This window comes from Rhinolophus sinicus, chromosome 2 (assembly GCF_057876585.1).
Source record: "Rhinolophus sinicus isolate RSI-liver-muscle chromosome 2, RSI-T2T, whole genome shotgun sequence".
In the NCBI taxonomy this organism is placed as follows: domain Eukaryota; kingdom Metazoa; phylum Chordata; class Mammalia; order Chiroptera; family Rhinolophidae; genus Rhinolophus; species Rhinolophus sinicus.
The window spans coordinates 26351182-26373885 of NC_142502.1; the positions used below are offsets into that span (position 1 = coordinate 26351182).

A 22704-nucleotide genomic window follows, 5' to 3' on the forward strand; every position below is an offset into this window, starting at 1 on the left:
TCTTTTCTTCTCTCCTCCTATTATCTCTCTATTCTTCCCTCCCTTTCACCCTTACACTCTGACTTTCTCATTCCATTATTTATTTCAATCTAGGCAATTCTGTGGCAGCTTTTAAATCCAAAAGGCAAATCGTGACTTATATGACTAAAGGACTAAGGCCAAAACATTTATTCAGGTAGTCTTTTGTCCTTGCTTGCTTTCCCTATTTCTATAAGGATTTAGTTCTAGCATACAACTTTTAGCTCTTGATTTATTCTCACTTTTACAGACCTCTCCTAGCCCTACTTTGCATCTCTATGTAATCTCTGTCTTTCTTACTTTTAGACTGCTGGATTCTACTCTGTATCACCTCCTTCTGTACAGCTTCTATACAGCTGTCCTCTGGTGAGTCCCAACAGGGTCTGTTCAACCTGCTTCAAGGTGGTGCAGCCATCTTTCCAGCTCCCTCCTTCCCTGATATTTCTAGGTCAGCCTCGTCTTCTATGTTGAATGGTTCAGCTATTAATTTATTATGATATTTATTCATTCAACATATATTTATAGAGCCCTATACATGATAATAAAGTTAAAGGAAATGGACCTTTTCTCTTTTTACATATTGCATTTTTTCTTGAGTTTTCTACTATACATTCTACTGAATATAAGAAAGCAAATGTTGTTATACATTTCATCTTGCCCATTCAAATAATGCCAGATAATTTTTACACAAAATTAAACCTAACAGAGGTTTTAAATTAAAGTATAATCCACATGGCACCAAATACTCACCTTGTTTCCTTAGCTCTAATGATGATGTCCTTATAAAATTAAATAAAAGAAAACTCGTTGATTGACAGAGTTCTTAATTTTTGATTAAGACATTTTGGTCTTGCTTAGAGCCTAATCTGTAGATAGATGCAATATGAATATAGTATTAAGTACCTTTCCACCAGTTATTATGTGTTTACCAAAATGGGAGAAAAAAACTACATTGAGAAGTCTGCGAGGAATCCACCTTATCTCAAAGTGCACATATTCGCAGAAAAATATAGTTTCAAAAGCTGTGTGTGGTGAAGAGAATGGATGAGAGATTAAGATTCCTGTTTAGTCAGAAAAAGTAGCTTTTAGTCTGACTCACAGTCAAAAACAGTGCTCAACATTCCTTAGTTATGTGTCTTTGTGAGCTTAACCCTAAAAAACTGAGTCAATCTTTTTATGTTTTGTTATTTGTATGTTAATAATAATGTCATTAAGTTATGTTTATAATTATAATATAAGCACTACGTTTTAATTTGGTTTTCTTTTTAGATAGTATTTGGCAATGAATGTTATTATTTGCAAAGTAATGTGAATTATGAATATACTATTTTTAGTAAGATTCTACATAGCTAGAAAAGTGTTCTAAATCAAGTGGATAACATGAAATCACCCTGGCTCTAGCAAAATGAGTATTTTTGGAATATGCACCCAAAAACCAGAAAACAGGAGAATTCTTAGAGTCTGGTGTTGTTTGTGCCTCAATGAAAAAACATTGAACACATAAGTGACACTACATGACAAGGCTAAAAATAAGCAGTTTTCTAATTTCCCACTAACCTCTCCTGGTTTAAGCCTAAAATGTAAGATGCGGTATGTTCTCTTAAAGAATTATTAAGGATAAAGAATTGACATGAACCGAGTCCCATGATGTGCATTATTTCATTTATTGTCTTAACATTTTGAGGTAGATATGTATACTCCCATTACACTGGTGAGGGAACCAGAGGTCCAAAAAGGGAGGTCGGTTGTCCAAGGTCATCATGGCAGAGACGCTATTCAAACCGAGGTCTATTTGATTCCCAAATCAATGCTTTTTTTTCACTGCAGACAATTTTTTGGCCCCTCCTGCTTGTGTTTAGGTCAATGAAATAAAGTCACTATGTCACTCTTAGTTGTTGCTATGTTTTGCTCACTGGCAGGGCGGTTCACAGAGTGTTACTCACTGAGGACAACCTTACAAGCTCCCCTGTTGAGGAGCTCGCAAAACGCCAGCTCTCAGCACAAAGAGCCCAGAACTGCAGGGGCACAGGCACAGGAAGACTGGAAGGAGATGGAAGAGACCCACTTACGACACTGTCGTAAAGCAGGTGTAGTCGAAAACCAGTCGAAAGGTCACATCAGGGAGGTTAAGAAAAGAGGCAGATGGAGGAAAGGATGGGGGACAGGTATTGTAGAATAAAAAAGGGGAAAGTGGTGAATGATTAGAGAAGGGAGAGTGAATGAGGATTATCTGGAAGAAACAAGTAGGGCTTTGTGGTGAGAGGAGAGGGTGGAGGGCAAGGCAGAGATGAGACGAGAAGAAACTTTGCCTAAAGAACAAAAAACAGAGTAAGTACAGCTTTATCTTCATTAGAAAAAGTGGAAGTTTGTCTTCCGTGACAGGTTGTTCCACCCATTGTGTTGTGCTAAGATATTGGATTATCTCAACTGTTTGCCATTAGAAATGTGTAGATTCCCGGGGCCACTTTATGGCCAATGCATAACAACGTGCCTGAGCTTGTGGAGTTTGCTGTGTGCCAGGGTGAGGTGAAAACAGCATGTAATGATAGCCACCTACTTTCTCATCAATTAACCACAGTTTTTCCTATTTAAAAGAGTATACAGAGATGAAAAATAATTTTACAAAGCAGAATAACTCAACCCTTGGGGCCAATTATATGTGATTCATAGATTTCCTGGAGGTAAATTATAGTTTAAAATACAACATGTAGATTCTTCACCAGCTTCTAACAGCCCTGTTTAAGTTTGTTGGAAACTTTGGTAAACTTCCTTAGATACCCCAAGGTCATAGTTTAGGTTCACAGCCCATTTTATGGAGGTTTGCAAACCTTTCAGCAGTGCTGAATTGGATTTCAGTTGAATTGCATGCAAACTTGGGTCAAGTTTCAAGGGAACACTGGGTAGTTCTTTTCTTTCAGGTAGAAGCCAGGTGAAACTCAAAGGGTCCAAAGTGGGTTTTGCTTTGAGTTTCTTTGGGGTTCTGCTTGAACTTGACACTCAAAGTGAAACTCAGGAGGTCTGAACCTCTTGCAAACTGGGGCTCAAAGGGAGGTTTTTGGAAGCAAACTTGCATTTTGAAAATGCTGAGCTAACAGTGCTAATTGGTGCTTTAATTTGCTTTGCCCAAACCTCTGAATAGAGTTTTGTCTGGAAAAAGGTTTCTCTTAGCATCTATAGAATTTAGTAACTCTTTTCAAGAGGACTTTGGTCTTGCTAACAGGTAGTCTGAAGCAAGGAAAATGCACAAATTGCCCTAATGTCAGATTGCCATGCACAGTCCCTGAAGTAGGCCATGGAATGGATCAATCAAATCCTTATATCACATCTCTGCATTGGGATTATAGGTATCTCTGGCAATTCAGTTTATCTGGGCAATTAAAATTAAAGCTGAATGTGTTGCCTATATTACCTAGATACTTGGTATTCTATAAATATGACCACAGTGACATGAAAATATGCTCTTACTGGTCAGAATGAATAACGAGAAAGAGAATCCTGGGTTTCCCCCACACCCCCGCCCCCATGAAATATATCCATAAAGACCAATATATAACAATCCTTTAAAAGTGAAGACACAGTAAACATATAGATGAGCCAATTGCAAGGGCATTTTGCAAGATGTGCTTCTGACCTGATTAGTGGTGGGTGCTAGGGCAGAGGAGATTTAATTTAGTTTTGGCAAACAAATTGAATATAAAATTAAACTTAACAGAAATTAGGGTTTTTCTTTTTTCTTTTTCTTTTTTTTTTTTTAGAAAGGAAACAAGTTGGCAGAAGTTTGGCATATCAACAAAAGGAAATCACAGAAAGAAAAGGATTAGTCAAAATAAAGATCAAATGAAGATCTAAAACAAATTGGCTTCAGCCCAGGAAACATTTGTTGCATTTTATAAGCAGGTCTTTCCTTCCCAAGTGTGAAGAACAGAGGAACCACCTGATCTTCCCCTAAAGGTCATCAAGTGCTGTGCGTACTGGTGATGAAATGCTCTGGAGCACCAGAGAAAGCCCAGCACAGGTGCAGTATTGAAAAGAAATTCAAGCGTCCTAGCCCTAAAACTAGAAACAATTTTTAAAATTAGTTTTAAGTGTACAATACAACATACTGATTAGACATTTACACCCCTCACAAAGTGATAACCCCCTAAGTCTACTACCCATCTGACACTGTACATAGCTATTACAATACCATTGACTATATTCCCTATGCTGTACTTTACATCCCATGACCACACACACACACACACACACACACACACACACACACACACACAAGACCTAGCCGGACAATCAGCTCTGATGCAGCTTTTGGAGCAAAAATTAATGTAAGACCCGGTCTTATTTTACTATAATATAAGACTATGTCTAATATAATATAACAAGACCGGATCTTGTATTTTTTGCTCCAAAAGATGCATTAGAGCTGATGGTCCGGCTAGGTCTTATTTTTGGGGAAACATGATATATATATATATTATAGTTGACATTCAATATTATTTTGCATCAGCTTCAGGTGTACAGTGCAGTGGTCAGGCATCCACACAGTCTATGAAGCGATCCCCCCATAAGTCCAGTACTGATTGGAAGGCAATGAATATTGGTAGGCAGATTCTAAGCAAGTGATGTACCAAGTTTTCAGACTTCAGAAATACACAGTGGCTGTTTTAACCAAATGAATAAACAATCTCTCTCTCTCTCTCATTTTTCTATAGAGTAGGCATTCTGGAAGATGTTGAACTTTTTCAGACTTCAAAGAATCTTGTTTGATGCATCATTATGACCAATACCACCTAACCTGTGGCCCAGCACAAAATGAAAGGTAGAAACCCTTCTTCAAAAAACAGAAAAAAGTGCTGTTAAATGTACTACATATAAGGCTTTTTCCTTTCTCCTGGGGTCTTCCTCGCCACTTGTGATAATTTTTATTTACTACTTAATGTCATTTTAATTAAAGAAAAATTAAAATTAGAAATTATTAGTATGAAATCTTACCACCTATCTTTATTTTGTGCACAGCCAGTTTTACCTGTAAAAACATTGACTTCATATGTGGAGTAACTGAAATTGCACAATTAGTATTTTGTAGTTCATATGTTTGCTTTTCATTCTTACCAGAACAGTGGAAATGTCTCACAGAATTAACTCAACTGTTTTCATTTCACTTCTTGATATGCCCACATTCTACCAACACTCTGTACCTTTAGTTTACTGATGAATAAGGGCGAGCTGAAAGGAAAAGCAACTATAGGGTCACCCCACCTTTCCCTGAACAAAGAGGATTTACAGAAGGCTTGCTGGAGAAGGTGACATCCAAAGACAGTAGGAGTAAACTATAGATATGAAAATAATATCCAGACATGAGAATAATACCCAGAATAATATCATTCTGGTAAGAAGGTGATTACTATATGAGATTAAACTTTACTACAATTAATGATTTTATTTTTGGCTTATTTTTTCTTGTTCTTGCAATTTTTGATTCCCTGTAATAATGAAATGACACATTTGTAAATGAGGTGTCCATATTCATCACGAGAACTCGACTGCCTCCAGCAAATGCCAGTGTCATTCAGAAACTTCCATCTTTAGGTCACAGATTATAAACCCTATCTTGACGAAGCCATTCAGATAAATATTCAAGATGTGTTGGCAGTTCAAATTTCTAGAACTATGTATAAAAAGAAATTCCACAAATAATACCAAATCCTAGATTCCATGAAGGGGCTAACTATGGAATGATGCTGGAAATTGAAACATTATTTAAATCAAATATGGCCTTCAGAGAAATCAAACTCTAAGGTCCTTGTGATGCTGTAATTCTACCTGTTTAAGGAACTAACTGAGGCTCCAATTTTAGAAAATAATTGGCTTTTGTGTTTATTGTACTTATTTATATTTTAGGTGAAGAAATACAAATAAGATTTTAATATACCCTTAAAAATGTTATGTATTAATTTCTGAGTTTGAAAGGCATTTGCTCTTCAAGTTGTTTCATTATTTTGTAAATAAACACACTCAGAAGCTGTTACACCTGCACTCATTTTACATTACATATGAGTAAATAGATATATAGCTATAGCTCTACTTAAGGGGCTATTATACAAGGATGGATAAGTTAGATGAATTTGAGCAGGAAGGGAAAAACATTCTCAGAGCATACACTGCAGTATCTTTTCAGCTTTGTAGCCTTGGACAGCTGGGACATGCGCTTAGCTGATAGATTGGTCTAGTATGAAGCAATGAAGCCCTAGGGCTATCTCCTGGGGAAAAGTCTGTGCAGAACCTGAAGAACCAATGGCCTATACATTTTCATTGGGAGCATTAAGTCTAAGAGCCAGTGTAGAAGATAGAGTTTTTCTTAATCACACAATTACAGTGAAATAGATCATTTTAAAAAATCAAAATGAAAAGAGGAAAAGGCAAGCTGGTCAGCCAGTTGTGTAGAGCAGGTTTATAATCAGGTTATGGGTCCAGTCAGTGCTCTGCACTCCATGGCCATATATTCCCCTAAATCATTACCTCAAAGCTATGCTTCATTAGTCATATGGAGAATCACAGAAGAAGACGTGGGTTAATTTGTACGAATGAAACACTACTCCAGGAAAAAACAGCTCAGAGTGTGTGCGTGCCCTGGAGACCATGGTTCAGAAATATTTTACACAGGGGAGAAACATTTTATAAACAGCAAATGCCATATGCTTTTGAATTGTCTTAATGGTAAGAGGTGACTTTCCACCCTCATTCAATTTCCCTTGTGAACAAGCATCTGGCCTCCAGCAACATATAGCAAAGACCACAAACCCTGTATTTGGTAGGTCTATACTTGTTAAACAGAAATAAATTGCTCATTTAAATATTTTTTTTATTACGACCTAGAACTTACCTTGAGTATCTGCCTTATTTATACCATTACAAGTCTGAAGGGGAAAGATGAGTTTAACTTGAACAGACACTTTTGGACTTGACTTCTGAGATTATTTATTTTGTGATCCTCCTTTTCTGTTTGTAAATTTCCTGGTGGAAAAGGCAAGCCTTCAAAAGCTAGTGGTCTGCTTCTGTGGTCTATTTCCTTAGACTTTCGCAGCAGTGTCTATTCATTTCTTCACAACCTGACCTAAATGCCTTTGATAATGGCACAGACGTAAGTGACAGAGCAAGGGAAATGTCAACCAGATTGATTTGAATCAGTAAGTCCAAGGCTGACTTTATTCCTGGAGTGTTCACTAATGTGTGAAAATTCATAAATTTTAGAAAGTGGTTAAAATTGAGCAAATACATTTTTAGTATTATCATTAAAATGGTTTGACCTATGAAACCCTGGAGAGATTGTGGGAAGACCACACTTTGAGAACAATTGCTGTGACATTGATTATCTCCACGGATGATTAATAGCATACTATTCACCTCTATACCTTGCTTGTTTTTCACTTAACAACCAGTACAAAGAAATAATCTTCACTCGCTTTTATAAAAGCCTAGTATTCCATTGTCTGGATTTACCATAATTTATTTTAACAGTTATCTTTTGATAGACTCTTGGGTTCCCTTTGCCCCATTAAAATTTATTTTCTGTAATAAACAATAAAAATGTAAATACAGAATTTTATATACAAACAGGTATATTTCTATGAAAAAAATTGCAGAAATGGAATCCAAATTGCAATTTTGTCAGGTTTGGCCAAAATGCCCTTGAGGAAATTTGGTCTAGTTTGCATGCCTACGTAGAATACATGAACAGACTTTCTCCCCCAACTTGCTATTGGGAGGTCTGCTAATCTGGTAGGTGAACAATATTATCTCAGAGTAGTTTTAATGTTCATTGATGTTGTTATGAACACCTTTTCATAGGTTAGAACCCTTTGTATTCCCTTTTCTATGAACTGTAGGTTTTCTTTCAGATTGTTGATCTTTTCTTCTCAATTTCTAGGGCCTTTTAAAGGACTAAAGTATCTATGGGCCTTTAAAGTATTGCTCCTGTTGTGAATTTCAAATTCTGTATCTCAGTTTGTCATTTGATTTTATATTTATTCATGGTGCCTTTTGCCATGTAGAACTTTTCCATTTTAATATTTTATTATTTTATCCTTGGTTTCTGCAATTTGGGACTAGGTTTAGAAAGGCTTTTTCTACTTCGAAGTTATAAAAAAAAAAGGACAGATATTTTCTTCTTGTACCTTTAACTTTTTATTTGATAATTTATATTTAACCATTGGCACGTTTGTAGAGTATCTTGATATATAGTGTAAAGATTAATCCAATTTAATGTTTTTCTATTATACTGCTCACTTTTTGCTGCACCATATATTGTAAAAGTCGTTTTTTCACATTGAATTGAGAAGTAATCTTTATCCTGTAATAAAATCTTGAATATATTTGATTCCAGTAGTATATTAAAAATTGAAATCTCATAAACTAGTAGGAATATATTTCAGTGATGCAAGAGTCACTTAATATTAGAAAATGTATTAATATAACTTATTAGATTAAAAGATCTCACAACCACTATGTTGATATAAGTCAATAGTAGGATCCAATTGACTGAGAGACCAGATAAAGGCACCTCCTGATAAATCAAGAAAATTTGCTTATCTGGAAGCTACAGAAGGAAGTCATTGCAATCAGGATATACAGCAAAGAGGCCAGCAGCATTCTCCAATAACAGACAGAGGACACTGGCAGATGTTCAATTGCAGATAGTAAGTCCAAAAGAGTGAGAGCCACATGAGACCTTGTAGAAGTTCAGCTGACACCTCCAAACTCAGGCTTATATTTTTGAGGCTGTGGCAGTTCTATAGGGTAGAGTAGATATTTGTGAAGCATCATGTCATAAGAATTAGGTGTATCATCAGTCTTCTGGAACCCAAGACATGCTAGACTACCTGGCATGGTACAGGACAGTGTGATTTATTCAGTATGTTTATCCCCATCAGGCTCTTTAAGATACACATCTTGTTCCAATTATTTTTCTGAACTTAGAGTTGTGGAAAAGGAAAATCATCAGTTATAAACTTCTTTGTTAATAACCTCTTAGCTGTAAGACCCAACCTATAAAGAGAAAGTATAGATAATTATTTCAACAGATGTAAAAAATATTCTTATGGTGAAATGTTAGAATTCCTACAAAGACAAGAATTTCTGGTAAAGTATTACCATTCTATATGTATTAAAGGCCCTAAAAATATAATGAGACAAAGAAACTAAAAATGTAAATATTAAAAGAGAAGAAGTAAAATTGCCACTTACAGGAGATATAATTAGGTAATCATACAGGAAATTTAAAAAGAGTCAATAGATGAACTATAATATCTAATTCAAGAGTCCACTAAGGTGGCCAGATGCAATATTTAGAAACAAAAATAGTTTCTTGCATACCAGCAATAACTGATAAGCAATGTAAAAGGGAAAAAACACACACCCTATTCATAATAGCAACAATAAAAAATTTATAAGATGCTTAATAATAATTATATTAAACGTGTGAGTCCCATATGAAGAATATGATCAAACTTTTCTTAGGTTTGTCAAAGAAGACTTGAAAAACATGGAGAGATAAGCCATGTTCCTATATGGGAAGATTCAATATTAAAAAAAAATAATTTCTACCCAAATTAAAGTATAAGTTTAATGCAATACCAACTGAAATATTACTAGAATTTTTATTAATATTTAATTCAAAAATTTCTCTGGAAGATAATTCTAAAATTAAAAGAGAAAAATATGCAAAAATATTCAATAAAAGATTGGGAAAATTATAGTCACTGGAACTTGCTTTACTGCATAAGAAAACATAAAGCTTTACTAATCAAAATAATATGATATTGGCATTAAAGTGGACATAAAGATCAATCCTTGTTGATGTAATGAGTATAGTAATTTAAATATAAGGGGGAAAGTTAATAAATGTTATTGAAATATTTAGTAAATGATTTAGAAAAATTAAGCTAGACTCTTTAACTTAATGCATACACACAGAGACATATCCAAGATTCAGATGGAATAGGGGCTATAGATAAACAAAAACAAGTTAGAAAGTAGAAGTCAGATAATTTCTGACTTGCCTGGTTAATTAATTAAAATGTAATGTGTTAACGACCTGGCACATAATAGGTCCTCAATCAACAGGTCCTCACTCTACCTTCTCCTCTTTCAATATCCAACATGGGGTCATATTGTCTATAGAAATATATATGTTCAGAAAAGGTGAAGCCCTTTGCTCATCATTTAAGTAACCTTTTTCAGTGCTCTAGTCTTGGGTCTAACCGAGAGCACCTCCGTATGGTAGATTCTTTACCATATTGTTTACCTTGCAAAGAATAGCTATAACTTGGAGTCACAACACATCATGGATCAAGAATGCTCCTTTAGAATTGGATTTCTAGGATTCAATTTGACTTTTGTGTATGCGTCATATAGCCAGAGTGCTCGTGGCTTGCACACAAATAGTTTGATCCATTTCTAAACAGCCTGAGTGCTTTCTAAGAAACAGACATGAGTAAAATATTTACTGTAATTAAACCTGTAGGCAGTCCCAGACTGCTGTCCTCCTGGGAAATTAAAATATTCAGAATGATCCTAAAGAGTCTGTCTTCTTAAGAGTAAAGAGCAAATAGACTAACCATTGGGTGAAAAGAGCCATAATAAAAGTAAAGCATTCACTTAATTGAATGCTACTGGTTCTAAGACTAAGAGAAACAATCTATACAAGAACTGTAAAAAAGTGGCTCTTTCTCCATGGGCCCACATAATTCTACCAGTTTTGTTTCATATTTCATGAGTAAATTTGTTGATGTTGCAGTTTCAGTGTAAAACAGCTTTGGACAGCTGTCTTGAAATTTTTCACAACTCATCTCAATATACCAATTTACAGGTTCTGTGTCAGTGTGTCAGTGTGTGACTGAATATTTATTCCATATTTGCTTATTGTTGTTTGTTAATTTAACAGACATTTACTGTGACACAAAGTAGATTTTCTTTTCTTGTTTTTGGTACCTGACCCTCCAAAACCAGGAGTGTTTCATAGGGATGCTGAAGTGATCAAAACCTAACATATACTCTATGGCCCCTTGCTCCCGTAAGTAAGCATAGGTCTCTATCACCTCAACAGTTTTGGTGATAGGTTTCTTAATCACTGTCTGGATGTTATAAACATGTAGTCAAATACAATACATACTGATTATGAAGTGAAATTGGAAATCTTACCATAAAGCCAATCAAAAAAATCAATGAAAGTGACGCTAGAAAACTATTCCTATTTATAGACAAAGCTGTTGACAAATGATGACCTGGTAGACTATAATAAAAGAGGAAATACCTGACAAGAATGATAACATAATAGGCATTTTAAAGAGGCTTATTTGCATACCAGTGTATTAAGAGAGCACCTTGGGAAATTAAAGCTCTTGAGTAATTTTTAATGACTCACTATGATCATTTTGCAAGAATCAAACAGGTATGAATGGTATATCCTGCTAACCTGCATCTTTGTTATAAAAATTAATTACCTTACAAGGAATCAACACTTGACTCATTCTTCTAATAAGTATTGCGTAGCTATGATTTTAACCTATATTCTGTAAAATAGAAGATGAAATAGCTTTATTAATTTGGGTTACATTTTTAAAATAAGATAAACTTTTTGTTTACTCTGTACATGACATTTTGTTTTCTATTTTAAGTAGATTCACTTTAAGTGAGCTTTTTTTTTTAGTATAAACATTTTTTCTTTTTTTTCTCTATTATTATTTTATATTAATTTCAGGGCTAGAGCATAGTGGTTAGACATTTATATAATTTAAGAAGTGACCCTAAGTGAGCTTTTTCCAGGACAAATTATTCTCCAATAATGAGAATCTGCCGTTCTGTAAAACATTAGCCGTACACTGTGGAAGAAACTACCAACAAGTTCAACAAGAAATAGTCACTATACTAAAGAAGCATACAGTTTAGCCAATGTATATCACATTTCTTACTTTTCTTATGTGTCTTATGATATGCACAGTATTTTTTTTCTTTAAATTAATGTTTATATTGGGGCAACAATTATTAGTAAAGTTACATAGATTTCAGGTGTACAATTCTGTAATACATTATCTATATCTCACATTGTGTGTTCACTACCCAGAGTCAGTTCTCTTTCCATCACCATATATTAGACCCCATTTACCCTATACTAGAACCCCACTCCCCCCTCACCCCTGCACACTATTTTGAGGATGAAATTAAGGATTTTTTTCCTAATCCCTTTTCCTTATCTCTCCCCTCCAAAAGTAGTTGTTCTAAGGCTGTGGAGACAATGAGCTTAACGATTACAACTTTGAGATGGAAATTTTAGCACTTTATTAAATGAATGCTACTTCTATTTTCTTGTTTACGTTATGCAAAGATTCTTGTTTATTGTTGCTGCTATTTGACGGGAAATGTTTTATTGCTACCTGAGACCCTTTACAAACACTGATGATATAAAGTTAGAGGGAAATTGGCATTTCTGAGAAAGTTGTATTATTATGTTTGAGTATGAAGAGTGCGTTTGAAGATTTTTCCCTCATACTTTAATGTTGATTTCCTTTTTTACTTCTAGAACTTGGTGGGGGAAAGAAACAGAGGCCTTTGTTATAGCATTAAAATAATTTAGTTTTTTTTCTCTGCATCAAATTATTATCAGTGCTTTTTAAAGTGTATTATGAACTGGGATTTTATTGTTAGTAGTAGAAATTCTACTCTTCACAAAAGCTGTCAAGCCGTATTTATTTCATGTATTATCATAATTTCTCTCTTCACTTATACCTCCATCTTAATATGTACAAGAACAGAAATAGATAGTTCTGTAGGTGAAGAATATTCATAATCTATGTGTATTATAACTGCAATTTCTAAATAAGAAATTATGCTTATAGTTTCACTCAAAGAATGATCTTCAGTTTGAATTTCAGTTAAGATCTTAATTTGAGGACTAGACCTGTTGGACTGCTTTATGTACAAAACAGTTTGCTCAAGTTAACAAAACCAAATAGATTGCATTACAAGAAAAATACACCAAGTTTGCAGTTTCTGAATGAGATTAAGAAAAATAAATTAAAAAAGCAGAGATTCTACTGATTAAGCAGATTTTTATGATGAGATATACACCTTTTAATGGTAAAAGAAGACTCTAAGGAGGTTCAAAGAGGATTTACTGCTCCTTCTGTTAACCTGGTGACTAGCTGGGTCCTCATCAGAAGTATTATTCTCTTTCATGGCTTTCAATGCTTGATATTCAATCCAAATGTGACTCTTTAGTTATTCTGGGCAGAGGGTAAATTTCTCTTAAACTCACATTTTGCAAACTACCTAGGAGAGTGCTAATATCTCCCTCTACAAATCTTAAAGGACCGACAGACAAAGAGACAAGGCCTCCTTCTTTTTCACTGCTCTTGTCCTGGCTGCTCAACTGCCCACATTGCTCCCTCCAATATAAGTCATGGAAGGGTCACCTGAGCTCCTCCAATCCTGTTTCCAGACTGCAGCCATGGCAGCTGCCCAGCATCACAAACATGGCATTACTATGAAGTGCTTTGGGGCTTCTCCTTTCTCCGTAGCCAAAAATGCTGCCCTTGATGCCCATTTTTGCTATGGACCAAACTTCCCTTTGTCATTGTCACAACAGATTCTCTCTTGCAGTGATGCACAGATGACACCTATGCTTTTCTGCTTTTAGTAGAATGATAAAGAACACGATAAAAAAATCTGTCTCAAACAACGGCGTATACTTTAAACTTATCTGTTGCCTCCTCACAGATAGAACAGAGGACTAGAGGCCATTTTTCCATTTCTTCCCTTCTGCCCCATGAAAATCTGAGGTTTCCAGGGTACATGTCTTCTGACAAGAAGCACTTCCTAATCTACTGCTTGTTCCATGGGAGGAAGAGCATTCTATGGACAATTTTTAATCCGACAAGGGGAGCTCCAGCTGTCTTTCCTGATTCTCCATCCTCATTTTCAACAATCACAGTAGTCTAACCTTCTAACAAAAGCAAAATCAACTTACTCACTATGATGACCTCTGACCTACGGTCTTAGCTACCAAGGCACAAGCAAGTCCCTTATGTGATTTTTTTGGGCCAACTTGTACTTGTTCTGTTGCTTATGCTAATATGCATTTTATATAATCACTTTTTTTTAATTAACACAGATTTTTATAGTCCCTCAACATACATTGAATACTTTCTGTATGTCAAGAACTATGGGGTATGTTATATTAGAACTCTTTAGGGTAGATGTTCAAAGAAATGAAAAAGGGAAGAAAAGAAAAAGGAAAGAGGAAAAGCAACAATGATTAGGTTGGCCAGCATCTTTGTTTTTCTCATTCTGCCTTATGCTCCTTCACATGTGTTATCTCCCAGTTGCCACGCCCCACAGCAGCTTGTCCCAGATGGCAGTGGGGGCCAGCCAGCAGGAATTACTCGACTCTGAAAGGCTTTCTCAATGTATGGATGAATGGATGGGTGATCATGTGTTTACTTTACTATTTTTAGTGTTTTGTTTTTGAAGTTAGATTATAGGCAGCATAAAACAGCTAAGCAATCTTTGGCCTACAGACATCTGTTCCTCACTACTATTATATGATGAAAAACAGAAGCAATATGGCAAGCACCAATTTTGATTGGTGACACCACAGATCAAATTACTGCTCTGCGTAAAAGCCTCCACTTTCTTTCCATCTCACAACACAAGAAAACAAAATGAAATAAGTTATTTTTTGGTCTATGAGGTCCTATAAGATTTCACTCCTACCTACAATTCTGACTCTGTCACCTGATGTTCTCGTCCTTTCTCCCTATGATCTAGCCAGCAACATTAGCCTCCTTGCTGTTTCTAAACATGCCAGTATGCTCTTATCTCAGGGCCTTGGCACTTTCTTGTCCCTCTGCCTAGACGTCCCTGCCCCCAGATATCCACTGGGCTTTCTCCCTCACTTAGATCGCTACACAAACATCACCATGCAGAGAGACTTTCCTCAGCTACCTTTTCTAAACAAGTTCCCCTTTCCTACTCCCACAACTTTCTATTCCCATTACCAGTTGTATTTATTTCTTTTTATATAACTTGTTATAGAACTTTGTTGTCTGTTTGTTTTCCCTCTCTCCCTCAACCAGAATATAAACTTCATGAGCTTGGATTTTGACTCTGGACTATATTCCCACACTTAGAACAGTACCTTGAACAAAGTAGGTGTGCAAAACAGTGCCCTTCCCTTGGATTATAGTATTTAAGTGTGCTTTGGCCCAATTCCAACATCCAATATATACATCGCAAAGCTTGGAGATGCTTTCCAGAAACTGTAGAAGGCCATGTTGCCCACCTGTGCATGACTCTGGAGGATTTACAGCCTTCTCCTGGCACAGACCAACCCTCAATTGATGATTCTTAGCATTTGCTGCATAAATACTACAACTTCATTCCCATTCAGGGAGGAGATGAGGGAGCACTTACCAGACTGAGGTAACTGTCTTCATAGTGCACTCTTTATTGGCCACCTTCCCTTCCCTCTATCGTTCCTCCACTCCCGACCAGCTTGTACCTCTCAAGGACACTATTTACCCTCAGGATCTGCTTGGGGCAATGCAAATCAAGACAGTAAATATTTGTTATTATTGAATGAATTATCGGGGATTCTGAATATATATTTAGAAAAAAAAAAAAAGGCTAAGAGGGGACAGACAGTTGGAGCATAGATTCACGGAAGGTGGAAAGTTAGTTAAGCAACCAGGAGACAGAACTGCCAATAATAGGGAGGAACAAGATGATTGTATTATGGAAAAAATGAAAATGAACTCTTGGCAACATCTGAGAATCTGTATCTGCAATTGAGTTCTCAGAAATCTACAAGGTTAAACACAGAAACAAATACACATAGTGCTGACTACATGGGTGTGAAAACCGTGCCGTTGTGCAGGGCCCCGTGCTGAGATGACCCTCTGCTTGGTTTAACGCTCTGCTGTTGCTGTCTTGAAGTTCTTCATAATTTTTGAACATGGAACCCTGCATTTGCATTTTATACTGGTCCCCACAAATTATGTAGCGAACCCTAGGTGGGTTTTTCATTACAATTGAGGAAGATGAATAGAATGTCAAGAATTTGGAATGACAGGAATAGATTTTATAGAGCTGGGTGGTAGGTCACTAAGAAATACTCAGGAACTTCCCATAGTCTATTTCAATTAAGAGGGCTGATTTCTTGTGTCAATAATTGCAGCAGTCTTGGTATCAGAAATAACTAATCTAGAAATACTTCATGGTACTAATTACTTGGCGTAAAGCAGGAACACATTTTTGGATGCGTGTAATGCATATTCTTTATGATTTGGTTTGCTCAGAGAAAAAAAATACAATTGATACTAACTAGAAAAACTATGATGGAGTATTTAATAAAAAGTCATATTTGTTATCTTCACTGACTTCTAATATTCTGTTTTTGTGGTAGGTGCCCTATTTGCTGCTGCTGGCTTTTAAATTGATCATTCATTTGGCTTTCCAACTGGAAGGCTGCCAAGAATTTTTGATATTTTTAGTTTGACAACTGGCATATAAGATGCTATTTTAAAAATATGTCATTTTGTTTATTTCCATTTAAGATAGTAGACATTTAAAATAGTACCTTTAAATGCTAAAAAGATGCCTTTTGATATAATAAAGAATTATTTGAGGTGAAAAATAGTTATCCCTTGTGGGAAATTTTGGTTTGTGGACTTGTAACCAGGGTGGCAATTCAGTAAAGAATTGCAGCATTTTCCACTAACTAAAAACAGATGTCATGTGATGATGGGTGTTACATCTGCAGCTGACACCCACTTCAAAGAACAGGTGCCTCTAGATGTTTAAAAAAGAAAAACCAGCTCTTGTACCAGCTTCTATAGCAGCGTTCAGGAAGTGATGAGTGGGAGCAACGGGAAGACTGGCTCAGTGGCAACTCTGGTCACTACGTCATGAATGTACATCAGGGCACTTAGGTTCTCCTTGCACTTTCTCTTGGATAAGCCTTCAATTTCAGAGACTAAATCAATAGTTGATAGTATGTATTGAAAATTAATGACTTTAAATGCAAAAGAATGAAATTGGACCCTTACCTTATAACATATACAAAAATTAACTCAAAATGGATGAACAGCTTAAACATAAGAGCTAAAACTATAAAACTCTCAGAAAAAAATGGGGAAAGCTTCATGACATTGAACTTGGCAATGATTGCTTAGATAAGACAGACAAAACCACAGGCTGCAAAAGAAAAAATAGATACCTTGGACTATATCAAAATTAAAAAATTTTATACATCAAAGGACACAGTCAACAGAGTGAAAAGGCAACCCAAAGAGTGGAGAAAATTTTTTCAAATCGTGTCTGATAAGGGATTAATATTCAGAATATATTAAAAACCTCCTCCAACTTAACAACAAAAACACTCCAAACAACTCAATCAAAAAAATGGGCAAATGGTTTGAACAGGCATTTCTCCAAAGGAGATATACAAATGGCCAACAAAATGATACTCAGCATTACTAATCATTAGGGGAATACAAATCAAAAGCACAGTGAGATATTACTTCACACACATTATAATTATTTTAAAAAATCTAAAGAAAAGTAGCAAGTGTTGCCAAGGAAGTGGAGAAATTGGAACCATTGTGTACTGCTGTGGGAATGTAAAATGGTGTAGCCACTGTGGAAAACATTATGGTGTTCCTAAAAAAAATCAAACATAGAATTGTCATATGATTCTAGGTATATACTCAAAAGAATTGAAAGCAGGACCTCCGACAGAACAACCGATGTTCATAGTTGTATTATTCATAATTGCACAAAGGTGAAAACAACCCAAATGTCCATGATAAATAAAATACAATACATACATACAATGGAAATTATTTTGCCTTGAAAAGGAATGAAATTGACACAGTCTGCAACATGGATAAACCTTGAAAACATTATGCTAAGTGACGTAAGACAGTCACAAAAGGACACTTATATGAAGGACCTAGAACAGAAATTAGAATAGTGGTCGGGACTGGCCCAGTGGCTCAGACGGTTGGAGCTCCATGCTCCTAACTCCAAAGGCTGCCGGTTCGATTCCCACATGGGCCAGTGAGCTCTCAACCACAAGGTTGCCAGTTCGATTCCTGGACTCACAAGGGATGGTGGGCTGTGCCCCCTGCAACTAGCAACAGCAGCTGGACCTGGAGCTGAGCTGCACCCTCCACAACTAAGACTGAAAGGACAACAACTTGAAGCTGAACGGCACCCTCCACAACTAAGATTGAGAGGACAACAACTTGACTTGGAAAAAAGAACTGGAAGTACACACTGTTCCCCAATAAAGTCCTGTTCCCCTTCCCCAATAAAATATTAAAAAAAAAAAAAAAAAAAAAAAGAGAAAGAATAGTGTTTACTTGAGGCTTGAGAAGTGGGGAATGGGGAGTTATTGTTTAACGGGCAGAGTTTCCACTGAGGATCGTGAAAAAGTTCAGGAGATGGACAATACTGATGATTGCACAATGATGTGAATACACTTAATGCCACAGAGCTGTACACTTGATCATGGTAAAAATAGTACATTTTATGTATATTTTACCGCAATTTAAAAAAAAAGAAAAAAAATCCTTTAATCATGCAGAAAAAGGTAATGACTTCATTAGTTTTTTATTTCTATTTTTTTTAGTGTTTTTTTTAATGATAGCATATGCGTATGAATTTTAGGCAACAGAGAAAAGTTTCAGACATCTCTTTTTGCATATATTTAAGATGGTTGAATGAATGGTTAAATGGATTGGCAATTGTGTGGTTGGAGACAGAACATAAACAATTTAATCAGAATGAGATCATATTGCACATACTACTTTTAAAATAGAAATGTTATGTTTAATTTGACCTAAATATGACACAAGAAAAAAAATTGAAAATAAAACTGAAGGAATTTACTGAAATTCAGAAAAATGTTTCTTTGACCACAAGATGACTCTGGCTGAAAAAAGAGACTGGAATGATATATGCTTTAAAGCTTCATGCTTCAGTTTTAGACAGTGTATTAACTGACTCCATACCATGAAAGAAAGGTGATTAGCACTCTTACACTTCTTTTTTTTTTTTTTAACTCCAATCTCCCAATTGTGTTGCTTATATTAATTTAACTTTACTGGAGTTTATAGCACTTACCCCCTATTCTGAAAATGCAGTCTCCCAAATTGTTTAGTCTTAATTTTATATTTAAATGGATTTAGTGACTATCATTTGTCTTTCTACCTACAATATCTGTTGTTGAGTTTTTAGTTTTGACTCGCCTCTAAGTTGGTTAGCTTTCATTGTTAAAGTAAGTTTTTCAAGAAGGGCTCTATTCCCTCTATGCTTTCACATCGAAGAAAGCCTTTACCTGTATATTTGATTTCAAATTGCAGGGTAACAGTTATCTTGAGTCATATTTTCTCTCCTTTAGAGCACTGTAAGCGTCTTATGGTATTGAATATTGCTGTGAAGATATCTGAAGTCTGACTGATACACCCCCATGTCCTCACCTGTAGATAACTTCCCTTTACTGCCTGTATTCCAGAAGAATTCTTTCTTTAGCCTTGATGTTCAATGACTTAACAAGTATATGTCCTAGTGTTTGCAATCTGTATTAATCTTTCCTAGTATACAGTGTGTCCATTTGACCTATAGAATTAGCTATTGCTTCATTTAAAAAAAATATAGCTGAATAACATTTTTAAGAACTTTTTAATTAAGTTCGTTGAGATGCTATTTCAAGGGTCAAGTTATCTATCTGTTGGATAAATTATCTGTCTTCTAATTACCTAATTATCTTTGTTCCCTATTTTTCTAGTTATTTTCATTTTTTCTTTGTCTTTTGATTTACAATGACTATTTCAAGCTTTGTTTTCATTCAAATATCAGATAATTAACATTCATATATATAATATATGCATATGTAAATACGTTCATAAATACATTTTGATATACAGATATTACAATCTATGATAGCACAATTTTGGTTTTAAATTTATTTTATTGCTCGAGAGCAGAAGTCAGCATGCTTATTCTGTAAAGGGTCGGAGAGTAAATATTTTAGTCTTGGTTAGCCATATATGGTGTCTATCACATATTCTTTGTTTTATGTTTTTTTTACAACTCTTTAAAAATGTAAGAAACAATTTTAGATTGCAGTCACAGGTCATACAAAAATAGCTATAGTTTGTGGACCACTGCTCTAGAATCACTTTATCATCTCATTCTGTTCATCTGCTTGACTTTCTGCTCTTTTTATTATATATATATATACACTTATTACATTATTTTATACTTTTGAGAAATTTGCTTGTTTCTTTGTTATTTTTTCTTTCAAACAAGGTTCTCACCTAATTTTGCTGCTAAAATAATTTCCTCCCTCCCACTCTGCCTCCCTTTCCCTCCCTCCCTCCCTTCCTTCCTCTCTCCCTTCTTCTCTCCCCCATCTTTTTCTCTCTCCTTGCCTCCCCACTCTCTTCCTCTCTTTCTTCCTCTCTTCCTTCCTTCCTTCCTTCTTTCCTTCCTTCCTTCCTTCCTTCCTCTTTTCCTTCCTTCCTTCCTTCTTTCCTTCCTTCCTTCCTTCTTTCCTTCCTTCCTTCCTTCTTTCCTTCCTTCCTTCCTTCCTTCCTCTTTTCCTTCCTTCCTTCCTTCTTTCCTTCCTTCCTTTCTTCTTTCCTTCCTTCCTTCCTTCGTATCTCTCTAGTGTGTTTGTCTAGTTGCCATGAAATTTCACTTCCTCTTGTTCATGTTTTATTTAGACAGCATAGTTCAAACACTGTGACTCCATAATATAGTGTGGATGTGTTCTCCCTAATCCTCTTCCCACTGATCTCTGGGACCTAGTTATTCTTTCCCCTGTGGGCTAATATTTGGAGGTAGTTTTATTCTTTCAGTTCACTTTTTCTGTAGCATAACTATAAAGAGATGAGGGAAGAGAAAGTGAGCAAACTTAATCTGGGCTGGTCGTAGTAGTTCTTGCTGAAAAACAAGACTCTTGTTTTTCAGAGTCTTCTTAGGTTGTTAAGTGTGCTGTTCTATGGCCCATTCCAGTTAGCCAGAGGTATAGCCCATCTATGGGCATTGGCTTACCGCCCCAAGACAGCACAGCACCCTATAAAAAGGTAAGACTTCTGCCTCAGCCAATCTTGTAAGTTAATTTTAGTTGCTTGTACTCTTGAAGAATTTATCTTGACTTTTCCCACAGCTACCAATAGGCACCCAAAGCCTATTGTACAAAATTTTTAGCTCATCTTTTTTACTCCTCTCTGATTATGTCTGGCAAAGAATTAGAAGCTATACAATGTTATGTTGTGCCCATCAAACATTTTTTTCTTCCTATTTATGTTTTTTCTAATTTCATAGCCCCAGTTTATTCACTTTTCCTAGTATGTTTGGAAGGGAGATTCTGTGATCCTGCTTTTTTTTTTTTTTCACAATTTTGCTCCAGAAATCTTAAAAAATACATATGATTACTATATGATCTGCACCAACCCAATGCCAATCCATGTTGATTAATTATAAAAGCTATGATATTTTACATAAAATAAGTGTTATAATACTTGAATAGCAGTGCCAGACTATATTGAAATTATGACGACAATTAAATAGGTAGCATAATCTTTGGAAAATCAAAACAAAAACATGGAATCACAAGATTGGTAATGACTCTTGAAGGATATATTTTGACTATGTATTGTCTCTGGGGCACTGGACTGATAGAATGTTTTCAATCTGCTATGGAGAGACTGGATACACACCAAAGCAACACACCCACACACCCACACACAACACGCACACGTGCACATTCCCCCAACAATAAAAGGCACTATGTACCGAGAGATAGTCTGATTTCAGTTCTTGATGAAAGAGAAGACACCAAGGTCTGGAGAGAACGGTGAAGACTTCCTGTAAGAAAGGGAATGTGATCCAGATCTTGAAGGAAACATAGACCTTATATGTCCCCTTCATGATTTTTAATTTAGAACAATTATTCTTGGTTCACAAGTTGCACTAATTTAAACATACCGTAATTCTGGGCCTGAATCATACAGGTCACACTTTCAGAAATATTGTGGGGAAAAATCAATAAAACTTTATGACTAGGAAATGTGAGTCGAACGTCTTGTTTTTGTGTACGTATTCGTCTAAATGACTATCCTGGAATTAAAAACATAGAGAAAATAATTCACAACTTTTTCGAGTGTCATGTTCCATAATCTACAACCTTGTTTTTTTTCTACCAGTCAGAAGTATTGCAATTTTAAGTACTCTGTGGAATTGCGAGTTTTACTAGATCACTAATGGATAAATTGTAGATCCTTAGCTTTATTTATTTATTTATTTATCTATCTATCTATTTATTTATTTATTTAATATATTGGGGTAACATTGGTTAACAACATTATACAAATTTCAAGTGTGCAATTCTAATGATAGTTATTCAACAAATGGTCTTATAACAAATGGCTAATCACTGAGGGAGAAAACATAAATATACATTATACATGTACTTTTATATAGGAATTTCTATGTATATGTGTATTGCTACCTCAAGTAATATCCAAAAACAGATCCCAGATACATTATGTTCTTAAATTTTAAAACTAAAATCTTTAAGTGCCAGAGAATAGCTGTTAGTATTTTTATAATCTTTGGGTAGAG

At 35.4% G+C, this 22704-nt stretch overlaps 1 long non-coding RNA gene across 2 annotated transcripts in view; it reads left to right on the plus strand.

Annotated features, from left to right (window-relative positions):
- The window catches only part of LOC141571903 (uncharacterized), a 34924-nt gene extending 29120 nt beyond the window's left edge, over window positions 1-5804 (plus strand). For both annotated transcript variants that reach the window (XR_016019686.1, XR_016019685.1), the window contains 2 exons: window positions 3774-4033; window positions 4728-5804. This is a non-coding gene — a long non-coding RNA (uncharacterized LOC141571903). The remainder of the gene's footprint in view (window positions 1-3773; window positions 4034-4727) is intronic.
- The last annotated feature ends 16900 nt before the right edge of the window (window positions 5805-22704 follow it).